The sequence below is a fragment of the Gallinula chloropus genome, assembly GCF_964237585.1.
Source record: "Gallinula chloropus genome assembly, chromosome: 1".
NCBI lineage: Eukaryota > Metazoa > Chordata > Aves > Gruiformes > Rallidae > Gallinula > Gallinula chloropus.
This window is the reverse complement of record NC_140085.1, coordinates 58,222,318-58,235,667: the sequence shown is the minus strand read 5'-3', so window position 1 is coordinate 58,235,667 and position 13,350 is coordinate 58,222,318.

The following is a 13,350-nucleotide window of genomic DNA, read 5'->3' as shown; positions in this document are numbered from 1 at the left end:
TTTTAAAACCCCAGCTTTAATCATATCCTCCTACAGGTATGGTTTCGATTTAACTTCTTACATGCAGTAAGGAGCGGGTGTGCTACTGCTTTCTTCTTCCCTTTCTTACCTCTCTTACCCACCACTTGGTTCCAGTGCCTATCTTCCACAGTCTCTGGGTTCTCATCTGATCTCCTGGTAAACTGACGTAACGTTTTCAGATTCCAATCCAGCAACAGAAGTGTCTTACTTCTGTTTTGGGCCAATTGGTGAGGTGAATTGGCTTACCTCGGAATCAGACAAGATTAGTCAGACAGTGTGATTTCCAGAGTAGATGCAGGGGAGGAGTTGAACTATAAGCAGGGCTAAGGGAACAAAAGAGAGGAAGAAAAGTGAAAGGAGCACTTGGAAACAGGGGGAGGGAGCAAGACCTCCTCCTTTGGCTGTGTGGTAGTGCAACTTGGCAGCTCAATGAAACCTATCCTAAGAGTGGGTTTATATGAAAAGGTTTCATCAAATCTGAAGACTGCTGTCCTTAAAAGTGAGGAGGTTTTACTTCTCTCCCACCGGCCACAGACTCCTGACCCTTTCCTTGTGCCAGGTCTGGTTGTCAAGAGGCTTTGTGCTCCCACCATTCAACTTTTTTAAATGGATGGAAACCTGACTTGACACAGGAAAGCGAATAAACAGCTTTCTGCTGGGGAAACTAGTTAAATTGGCTTATTGAAGTGTCAGACAATTGGCAGGACTGGCATGTGAGGAGAGAAATGGGACCATGTGGCCGGGAGTGTGGGCAGAGAGATGTGGGAGGAAGACACGCTGTCTGAGCAGCCCTGAGCATCTGGACTGGCTCAGCCACGTTGTGTAATTTCATTCTGGCTGCAGCAGTGAGCAGCTCAATGGAGACAGCAAAAGCTACCATAGGAATGGGATAAATTGCCTATTTGTTGCTCTAGATTACTGCACATAGGCTGCTTCTGGTACCCTGGATCCCTTCTTTTAAATAAACATAAATATTTATGTGTGCTTGTCATAGTTTAGCCCCAGCTGGCAACTGAGCATGATACAGCCACTTGCTCACTCCCCCCACAGTGGGATGGGGGAGAGAATCAGAAGAATAAAAGTGAGAAAACTTGTAGGCTGAGATAAAGTCAGTTCAAGAGGTAAAGCAAAAGCTGCCTAGGCAAGCAAAACAAAACAAGGAATCAATTTAGTGCTTCCCATGGGCAGGCAGGTGTTCAGCCGTCTCCAGGAAAGCAGGGCTCCATCACACATAACCGTCGATTGAGAAGACAAATGCCATAACTCCAAACTTGCCCCTCTTCTTTCTTCTTCCCCCCTCTTCTTTCTTCTTCACCCAACTTTATATGTTGTCCATATTCATATGATATGGAATATCCCTTTGGCCAGCCTGGGGTTGGCTGTCCTGTGTTTCCTCACAAGTTCTTGTGCACCGCCAGCCTACTCATTGGTAGGGTAGGGTGAGAAGCAGAAAAGGCCTTGACACTGCCTGAGCACTGATCATCTGTAATGAAAACATCCCTGTGTTATCAACACTGTTTTCAGCACAAAACCAAAGCACAGCCCTGTACCAGCTACTACTGAGAATATTAACTCTGTCCCAGCCAAAACCAGCACACTGCTTTGAGTGTGGCCAGGTATATGAAGACAAGACAATGTTCCTATAGTCAATGCTGGAATTATAATTGGTTAGAAGGCAGGAAACCAGGTAGTCCCATCTTCAGAGAGGTTGTGGATTTTGCTGCTCAACTTATTTGAGAAGATTTGCGAAAGGAACTCAAAAGACTGGTGGCTGATGATAAACCGGCAAGTGAAAGTCATGTTGATGAGTGCAGAGTAATATACTAAGTAGAAAAATCTAACCAAATATTTAAATTAACTGTTTTGTCTCAGAACCGTAATTTACTTGGGGCAGCACTCAAACCCTTAGGTCACTGTTCTATACAGGTAGGACTAAACCAAACCAAACAAAAAAAGAGTTAACAATTAATGAGAAAGGAATATAGAATTAAGTGGAAAAACTCAATGCCACTGTAAATATTCATTCTGAATTTACATTTTGAATATTCCAGGTACCTCATCTGATAAAGGATTTGGGGGCAGCAAATGGCAGCAAGATGGTTTTAATATACAGGGTAGTGTAATGTATGAGGAGAAATTGAGTAGAGAGATAAGACTTGAATCTGAAAACTGAATATCTGATTATTAGAAGACAGGTTATAATATACTATATCACGGTGAAAATAAATAGGAAAATGCTATTTCTTGCAGTGTAAGTTCAAAGGTTCACTGAAAGAAGTAATTAGACAGCAAAGTTAAAGTAAACGCACATCAAAAAATTTGTAAGTAAATGACAGAACTGCCTTCTGACTGCAAATATCAGAGAGAATTAGAAAAGAGATTAGGCAAACCCATGGAGCATATGGCAGATAGAGGTTACAAAAATCACTGGGTTCTTGGGGCCTTATTGCCTCAATCCATCTGCTTCCCAAACTTATTTTTCTTTTCCTTTTCCCTTCATCCAACTACAGCTACTGTTGTAGCCCTACGTATACCAAACATCACAGGTTACTTTTGACTTACAGACTGGGTCCAGATGTAGCATCACCTCAGCTGCTGAGACCTCTGTAGAGGACTTCCATGTAAGGATTTTCCTACACTTTAATATAGCAGTGAACAAAACAGGCAGCTTGTCACCCTGTAAGCAGATTTTAATTCAAATTGCAGGTACAGAACTACTTTTTAAGTTCTGTAAGCCTCAAGGACTCCTAAGCATATATCTCAAGGCTGGGAGCAACTCCCCTGATGGCGAGTTGAGTTCTCTGTCTGCACATGACTGTCCCAGTCAGCACATTCTTCATCCAGCCCCAAACCTCTTTCTCTCCTTGCTTTCTTCAGGTACTGAAATGATGTCCTGTGACTGAATTTACCACTTTCTCCAACACTCTCCTCCCTTATGTGTTCCCACTCTTTCTGTAATGGTGTAAAAGTTTGTCAGGTGCTTGAGTAGGCCGCAATAAAGAGGCTGAAGCAAATTAAGTGAGTATCGAGGTATAGGAAAGAACATCCTTCTCTCTGTTGCAACGACTATTAAATATAATGGTTCTGAATATGCTCTCAGCTCTGAAAGTCCTTGAACCACTGATTACGTGATGCTGGGAGTAAAAAGTCTACCTCATATTTGCTTCACTTTTATACTCTTCCCTAAGTATCTGCTATCAGAGACAGGATATGACGCCAGCAAATATTTGGTGTGAGCTAGTAAAGTAGCTTTTCTGTTAAAGATTGGATGTAACATGGCAGTTGCTCCTCGCCTTGTGTCTCTTCTCTGCCTTCCCAGCAAATCCTTTTTTTCACTTTGTAATTCTGATTAAAACATGTTAAGAGACATGAAGTAAATTCTCATTTCCCCCAGATTTGCACAGTAATCATGGAAACAGCAGACAGGGTTAAGTTATCTATCTAGTACTCTCCTTTCATTTTTTTTTTTTTTTTTGGTCATCTTATGGAACATATCATATAATTCCTTTTAAAAACAGTTTTCACAGCATGCTGGATATATTCTTTGGTGTAAGTGCCTAACTTAGAAGCAGCTCTGACTGTTGTGTCGTCTAAGTCAAATGGAGCATTTTAAATTAACTACTATGCCCCAAGCTGCAACTGATCTGAACACACTTCCAGGAGTGCTAGCTCAAACCGCATCCATTTTAAAAGGCACATTGGAAATACACCAGGTACACCAAAGAAACTTCTGTTCTTGGAAGGGTTCAGAAGTTGAAGAGAAAAAAAAGAAAATAATTTTCCTTATTTATAAATATGACAAAAATACTTCCATTATACAAACCAATATAGGTTTCTAAATAACTTTAATCAAAATTTTTCTAGATAGCAATTTTTTTCTTTCAAAAGACATATGCCAAATTTGCATAATGTACTAAAACTTACTCTCATCTTCTGAAAAAAAAAAAAAAAGCTGCTTATTCTTATGCTGCCTACATCCAAGGAGAAGCAATGACAGTCCTTGCAGCACTAAATGTGAAAAGATGAGCATAGGATTTGTAGATCATCAATTGACAGTATTATTTTCAATGATCTGGAGACTTAAACACACAGAAACCAATGGAATATGGAAGAATCTATGAAAATATTCTCAGTAGTTCCCCTGACTTTAAATCTCCATTAATGATGATATGCTTCGAACTCCACTATGTGATTAATAAAGGGAATATTAATTGTATGCCTTTAGGTCTGCAGTGATAATGCCCATTCATGTCATGTTTTGTGGTTTTCTGAGGTTTACATTTAGTTAGGTCTCTCACAAGGTCTTGGTTCACACAGTAGGAGAATAGACGTTTTCAAAGCACAAATTGGAAAATACCACTATTGTTCCTTTTCTTCCTACTACATGTTAATAATAAGGGCTTTAAGAAGGACAAGGACCATGTATCCACCAGATAACCTGTGAGATAAGGAGTGTCTATGCCCTATGTATACTTTTTTTTTGAATACTGTAATTAAAATTGCTTCTTAACAGTGATGCATCCACACTGGAATTAAACTGTTGACACTCTTATGGCCATATTTGATTCCTCAAATACACATATATCCAGAGGTAATATTTTCTTTTCCTTGTAGCTGTATTTCATAAGACTCTTGGCTCAGCTGAGCTGGATCAACTGGTTCATTATTTAATTTCAGGTCATTATTTATTTTTTATTTTTTGTAAAAATGAGCTTATTTTAGGTAATTTAAGTAGACTGTACAGTGTTTAGAAGAACTGACCTTTGCTACTGAAAAGGATTTTCAAAAGAAACCAGCCTCTGAGTGTGCTCTCCTCTGCTGAATGAGAACATCTTTCAGAGACAAACATCTGAAACAAAAGCCCCCTGGAGGTGTGCACTACTCCAGTCATTACAGACTGACTTCTTATGTTCTTTAATGCCAGTCCCCGAGATCCTGTCAGTACCTGCACCCATTAAACTTTCACATTTCACATTCACTTTTCAACTTTACACCAAAATCCTTGATATTGTTTTCCTGATGTATGCTTCCAGCATGCCTGTTCTCGTCTTCCTGCACAGAGAGATCTTCTCCAGATGTCGGCTCACATGTGGGCCAGACACACATTAAGATACAAGCCCTCTCCCCTTGCTAGATCAGAGCCACGCATGGAAAATACTCAGACCCTACCTAAATGGCAGAACAAGTCCATCCCTGCAGTCTACTTGCATGAAAGATAGAAACAAATGTTTACACACACCTCCCCCCACCCCAACCCATCTCATCTCATCTAGGGGAATATGGAACGTATCGCAGATAATTCCACAGTGGCAGAAAGCAGCTATTTCATAATCGTATGCTGGCACACTGCCAGTTCATGAATTACTTTTAAAAGAAATTGGGACATCACGAAGAATAAGAAATCTTTTAATATGCAACATATGAAAATGCTAGGCTGAAGCAGCTTCAATACCTTTCTCTCACTCCATTTCTTATTTAAAAAAAATCAGCAGAGTAGGAATCTGCATATGATGTAATACCTGGAAACAATTAAATTCACATTTCTGTGTACTTTTTTAAAGCTTTTGCATGGAAGCCACTGGGAGTTGGATCTGATCAAGGCCTTCTTACAGAAACGAACAACTGCAAATGTGTTAGGAAAGGTTGATCTCTGGGACAGTGAATCACAAGTGTTTTGTCTCCTTTAGAAGATAAAAAAAAAAAAACCCTCTTGAGACTGTTCAGTAATTCATATCCAAAAGATTTTCTGCTGGAAAGCAGATTTATTGCAGAGAACATTAACTTAAGAATAAACCTGGCTGTAACCTCAGAAGACAGTAATTGAAACAAACTAATTTAAGGCACAGAAATAAAATACTACTACTAATAAAAAAAACCCCAACAACAAAACCCCAACTTTATTGAGCTTATTGTCCAGATGGGGCAGAATATTTTATATTTTATTTTGTACTGTCTCTGTCTATAATACAATAATATAATAACGCAATCAAAACTATCTGAGTCCTTCAGAAATCTAAGCCACATTTGCTTTTTCACAGATTTGGCATTAATTCCAATAAGGGACATAGGTCTCTAATGAAATGTTTAAGAGGATTTTACATGTCTGAATGTTTCTGACAGAGATGCCAGAGGTAGCATTCCAGGCCAGCTAGGATCAGGAAGATTTTCAAAGGGCGGAAAGCCATGTGGGATGCATGCTTGCATCTGACACACCAAAAAGAAGCAGCAGCATGAGAGTGTTTACATAGCAGAGATGCATATGTCAACGGACACATCTTGAACTGGGGTATAATTCCTCACAATGGAGGATACTTGCTTCCTTGTAAACGATTGCTCCTGTGAAACTCTTTTGTGCCTCTTGGTCAAGTATCTATTTTTTTCCTCACTAATTTGTTAATTATTATTTCACTGAGATAATTCCCTAAGGCCCAGACACCTAAACTCTAGAGGATAAAAGGAATGTATTCCATTGGTTTCTTCCCCATCCCACTGGCTGCTAGTATCCTAATTCCTGAAGCAGTGAAAAGGAAATATACCTATCTAATAAAAAGGTATAGAGCCTTTTGACTTAGCATTGCCTCAGTCCAAATCCACAAAGTTGCTTAGATAATTAACTCCCACTGATTTTAATATGTATGGATACTTTTACTGTTTAGGCCTAGCTCTCTTGTGCTAGAAGAGGTAGCATTATGGGGAAGACGGTCAATCCCTGACTGATTATGACTCTGAAAGACTCTGTGATGGCTTGAAGGCCTTACTCAAAAAAAAAAAAAATCTAGTTACTTGGGTGCATAAATCTATGACTAGGACTTGTATATATAATCAGCTACATAACCACAAAGGATGTGATTTGGCAAGGAACTGCTACCATTGAAGCATACGTGCAAAAGCACAGGTTCAGCACTGCAAATATGAGTGACATCTAGCAGCAGTGTGTGTGGAGGGTGGGAGCTGGAATGGTTGTTACGCATGTCGGAGCAGCATCCTACTGTCTCCTCTCTTCCATAGTGAAAATTGCTGTCGGAGAGTCCTGGCACAAGGGCCATAGGCTATGTTATGGTAATTCTGATCTCTACCCATTGTAAGCATTTCAAAACACAACTGCAAGCCCTACTCCACACAAAAAATAATAATAATAAAATGTATGGGCTATCGGATGAGGTCAGCATTATATCTAACTACCTGTTACAAATGTGTAAATAATAGCCAGCTCCTAACTTCTAATGTTTATGTTTCTGAGAAAATTTGGAGAGTGATAAAATTGGACAGTGTTATCCTGTGTTCTCTTCTAAGGTACACCTGAAAACTCATAATGGGTTTTAATCAGATGTGTCTGCCACTTTAACCGAGGCATTGGTCCATGATGCACATCCTTCTTTGGTCTGTAGGGAGTAGGAGCTACCTATACTTGCTGCACCTGTGTGAGCCTGCATAGATAACATGCCAAGCTTGGTAAGTTTTTTAACTCCTTTACACCTTCTAACACCCCTTTTCTGTATGGGGATGCTATCTAGTATTATTCTTTCTGCATTAAGACCCCCATTGGCTGTTCATATAGTGTAAGGACCTCATCTTTGAAAAGAAGATTTTTCCTTTTGGTGTTAATCATTGAAACTGGAGCAGAGAGGTTCACTTCCAGTACTTTACCTTGTTGTAAAGGCATATCCATATGGAGCAAGACCATTGCAGCTACATCTGTGAAATGTTACCCTTCACTTGTGAGCCCTAACACTGAATATCAAGCTGTCTCACCAGTTAATATGGCTAGAGCACTTGTTCATCCAGGAGAGACTGGGAACAATGAGGAGTAAAGCAGGAAAAAACTGAAGTTTGTCTCTTTGCCCTATATATTTGCTCCTGATTTTCAAAAGTTTCAGCTTCTCCTAAATCAACGCAGTGAAATGTTACAGGACACCACCAGGTAAATGGAATGCTCTTTAAACCTACTGATAATCTTTGACTGCTAACATAGTTTTAGTTAGTGCCCAAAGTATTCCATAGGTATCTCACTAAAATCAAGAGCTGCAATCCAGGTCTCACTGTTTAAGTCAACAATTCATGTTCCTCAGTGTGCATGCATGAAATTTACAGATACAGACAAGCATAAGTTTTAGCATTTGAGTCATGCTACTCATCTTCTTAAAATTTGGCATGTATGGAGGTGTTTGCAGGATTGGGGCTACATCATCAAGTGATTAGAAAACAGTCCCCTCTGGGTCTCAATTAAACATGGCTCCAGTAGCACAAATCAATGCACCAGAGGAGCGGTTTGTAGCTGAGATCATGTCTACAACACAAGGCATGGCTGACATCACCATGTTAATCTGGGGTGTGAGCGCCCTGTGCTCGCTGAATCCCCTAGTTTACGTGCAGCTATAACAGCACACCTGCTCTCTTGCCAGTCTAACTTATTTCTGTTGGGAGGAAGAGGGGGGAGAGGGAGAGAAAGGAGTGGGTAAACCAAGGCTTGATGCTATTGTGATATGTCGGCAGTCACAGATATGGAACTACTATCATGACAGCTGTCCAGGAGAATGCACTGCTCTGGATGGTTTTGATAAGGGATAAAGGTAGAGATTGCAGCTCTCCAGCATTCCCTGTGCTAAGCCTTTCCAGTAAAAGCAAGACTAGTATAGGCTGCGTCAGATGAGAAACTTTTTTTTTGCCAGAGCAGTGTATATTTATAAGCTGTATTCTAGTTTAGACATGGCTGTAGCTAATTAATGCTTGTAAAGCACTGAACTGGAAAAGTGCTATGCAAATGTAAAATATTCTTCAGATGCAAAGGCTTATTTTATTTTTCAGAAAGGCTGCTTGCTTTCTCTGTCAGTTATGTTTTTGCTTATGTTGTAAACGATTGGTTGCCTGTGTTTGCTGTTGTAACATGTATTCTTATTACCACTTTGTCTGCCTTTATTGGGATGTCTGCTTTTCAATCTCCAAGGAATTTCTTAAATGCTATGCATGCAAATTTCAGTTCACAGATGTGCAAATTACATAGATGCTTTCCAACCCTCATAGGTAAAAAGGCTGGAAGTTGCAGAAAGGGTGTATATGTGGAATGTGTGTGCTGGCACAGTACTGAAACCACAGCTCTTTGAATTCATATTTTGCTTCTGAGAATAACTCCTAAATCAAAAACAATCAGATTTAACAATGATTTTAAATGACCTGCTCATAAACGGTCAAATCAAGCAGCTTGTGTATGAAGAATAAATTTAAAAACAGTGCTTCTGCCTTGCTTAATGAAATTTTCTGAAGAAGATAAGGAAAAATAACTACAAATTGAATAAGGGAAACACTTCTATGAAATAAGGCAGTGGTTATTAGTCTTTTCTTATGTCGCAGTAGAACAACTATGGAAGACTGTCCATGACCCTAGAGGCTCCCTTTTATTTTATTTTTTTTTTTTAAAAAAAGCTTACTGCTTGTTAGGAAACCTCTTAAGGATTCATGTCAAAGACACAGTATCTGGCCAAAATGATGGTCTCAGCATAATCTCACTGATTTGCAGTAATAATAACATGTTGCCTCTCTACTGTGCACAGAGGAAACACTCAGTCCTCGGTATTTTTAACTCAAAGTCTCATGGCTGTGTGATTTGTAAAAAATGGAAGTGAAATTGTCTCTTGGGTGCTAGGAAAGAGCACAAACATTTAAGAAATTTGTGAAGGTGGCAGGAAAGACAAAACGGAATTACGTCAAGAGTTTCACAGTGTGGAATCCAATTCCTATTTATGTGACATACTTAAACCAGTGTAATGTAACTGTTTATATATGTGTGTGTGTGTGTGTGTGTGTGTATACACACATATATATAAATATAACTGCATGTCTTCATTTACCATGTTCTAGGGAAACCTGAAGAATAGTTGCAGACAAAAATGGAACATAATGGGGGAAAAAGAATCTCCCTTATGAATTCAGATCAAATTCATTTTGCTCTTTCAGAAATTGCAGATAATCATTGTTAATTGATCAGTCCAACAGTAACGCTATTAAAGCAATAATTTTGCATCTTGTAACTATTTCATCAGTTTAACACAGAATTTCAAAGCATGATCAGTCTGATGAACAGTGGATTACATGAATATGCAATCTTCAACAAAGTTATATCAGGCTCTTCACCCATGTCCATCGTACATATTATACCCTGAAACTTAAATTAAAATATTCATAGCTCACTGGAGACAAATGAAAAATTGATTAACTTAGGTATTTGGGGAAAATGTGTAATCAGAGAAATGAGAAAGATGCAATCTAGCTTGGAAATGCATAGTTGAGAGGTGAAAGTGGGGAGGAGGTGCCCAAAGCATAACTCCCATGACACACTGTGGTGGCACTTCTAACTGCACTGTTCGTTTTCTCAGACTAGTAAAAAAAAAAAAAAAGAAAGAAAAAAATAAGACGACAGCAATAGGAGGTAAGATTGTTTTCTTATGGCCTTTTTTGTCAAAAATGGCTTTTACTAATCATTTTCCCCACATTGAATCACAGTTACATATATATGTGTGTGTATATATATATATGCCAAAAAAGTTCACATTTTCGGTGGTTTTAACTGGAGATGTGTCGATGCATACATGCTGTGTTTGCTTTATAGTAAGGGAAATACAGAATCTATTTTGCCAGGAGAATAGCTAGAGAATCTCAAAGACCTGAAAATGTAATGTGCTTTAGTGGTAAAAACCCCCACACTGAATCAAAAAGACTTTGGATCATTCTGTTGAGATGATACTTTAAAATTTCCTGCCATTTAAGAATCACAATCTCCTGGGGTACTGAGATGTTATTGCTGTTTGATGAGTCAAAGCGTCAAGGAAAAAGGGTCTGCCATGTATGTAGAGTCTACACAGAATGCCACTTTCAGAGTTGCACACTCCGGAACTTTAAAACATAAAGAAATAGCTCATTAGCCATCCAGGGAGCTTTAGCTGATTTGCAGGTCCTTGCAAAATGTGCTATGGATTTGCTGCATGTTAAGAAATATTTCTGATTCATGTTAAGAAATATTTCTGATTCAAATGAAAATGGGGTTGCTTATGTGTTTGGCTTTTTTTTCCTACAGGAGTAAATTTACTTCAAGTGCACAACCTCATGAATCTAAAAAATGGAGTCGTAGAATGGCTAAAGGAGACTGGCTTTGAAGTAAAGAGGATGCTTATAACGTTTTTGTTACCCAGGAATGATCCAGTGTGTCGAGCATCATCTCCTTTTTACTTCTGAATTTTTTTCAGATTTCCTCTGGAGCTCAGGTGGTCCCTGGGATTTTCATCAGGTGAATGCATCATCATTTTTTGAGCATCACTGTCCTGACCAAACAGAATAAAAACTGTAGACATACGTTATGCTCAGAGAAAGTGGTGCTGAGAACTCAGAATGACTTGGAAATTCAGCTGCAGTGTCTGACTATGCTTTAAATGTGCTTTGAAAACCCTTTCATGTCTGTCCTGCTGCTTTCTTTGAGCTTGTAGTCCCTTGAGCTGACATGATAGAAATTAGTTTAAGTTGCCACTTTTCTGACCAACATTTGAACGTAAACTGATGATAGCCAAACTGTTGTAGGGGCAAAGCAACTTCATCACTACAACTCAATTAAAATTTGAGACTGTGAGTGGGCATCTCGAGCCAGGTTTGCTACAGAAAATTTTGCCTAGCTGACCACCTCCAGAATGATTCCTCTTACGGTTTCCATACTTCTATAACCACAGCAAGATGTGGCTAAAAACACACAAAAATAAAAAATAAAAAATAAAAAAATCCACACAAAAATTATCAGACATTAATGTATTTAATGACAAGTCCAAACAGCTTGAATTCCCTTCCATTCATTCTCACGGTGTTTATTTCTGTTCCCAAGGCGTAAGGCTGCTAACTGGAACATCGGCTGTTCCTTATTATAGTCTCCTGTGCCTTCTACTGCAGCATCATTAGGTTTTCTCCATCTGCTTGGTGATGCTGGCTTTTGTGTTTGGTGTCACCCATATATTGTGATGGTAGTTTTATGTCCCAGTGGCGAAGCAAGTGGAGGTTCATGTATCTCTTCTTTCATGAATCTGCCATTTGCCGGATAAAGTTTCACTACCTTCAGAGCCCTCACGGTTGTGAACAGAGCTGATTTGTAGGCCTGGACAAATCACATGTTGGGGGCAAGTAAAGATAAACCGAGTTTCCCAGGTTGACTGACACTAATGAATAGTTTTTTTGGTTTTTTTTTCTTTTTTCTGAGGAATATTTAAAAAGGGTGAGAAAGGGATGGATGGATCTCAAAGAGTTTGTTTTGGTTTGGGTTCTTTTTTTTCCTTATAAAAGCTTCTCTGGATCACATTACTTTGCAAGATAAATCCTCTTCCTTAGGAGAAAAATTATATGGTGACTTGGGGAAAGTCAAGGTAATTTAGAGAATTAGCTGTTGAAAGGGTTAAAATTCCTAATATGAAACTCTTAATAGAGTAGAAGCTATGGATGTAGAAAAGAGGTAGAAAAAGTAAATAAAGGAGCATCTGAGAAACAGAAGAAAATTCAGGTCTACTGAGAAAAAAAAATATAATTGTCCAAGCTCAGTGTGCCTGATCCAGGGGACTTGAAGATAATATGTCAAGAACATTCAACGTGATAAGAAAGCAAAGCAGAGTTTTAACACTGAAGTTTCTGCCTTGTCATTTTACAGGGGGAAAAAATAGCAAGCAAAAAATAAAGGCAGCTGAAAACAGAGAAATTATAAAAAAGATTGTGGCTCCTAATATACCATAAATTCATCCTCTTGAATTCACTAATTATTAGTATCTCTGGTATCTCAGCATTAAAAAAAAAAAAAATCCAAAAGAAAAAGGGCAACAATTAAGTGATCAGAGATTTTAATGGCAGAAAAAATGGCAATTATTCTCTTGCCGGGAAAAAAAATCACTCCTATAAATTCCAGTTACATAAGAATATGGGCAATTACACTATTGAAGAAATCTGTGACAGAGAGTAGGCACTAGAAAATATCTATGAAATATGGTTCTCATTCATAGAGCTTTCTGAACTGCAGAACACCCACAGAGCAAAATCAGCTGCAGATTGGTCTTTCTACATCATGGAAATAATAGAAAATAGGACTGGAGGGGAGTGTGAGTGGCTATCTAATCTAACCTCCAAGCTAAGGCAGATGAGCAATACCTGTAACTTTCTGGCAGACCAGAACAGGCTATATGGTGTGATAAACGTGTTCTGGGGTTTTGCCTGTTTGTTTATTTGGTTTTAAATTCTCCCTTAGTAGGATAGAAAGATGTGTTCCCAACTGCATGCAAAAAATCCATGTTCTTAAAGCAGCTAATACCACGGGAA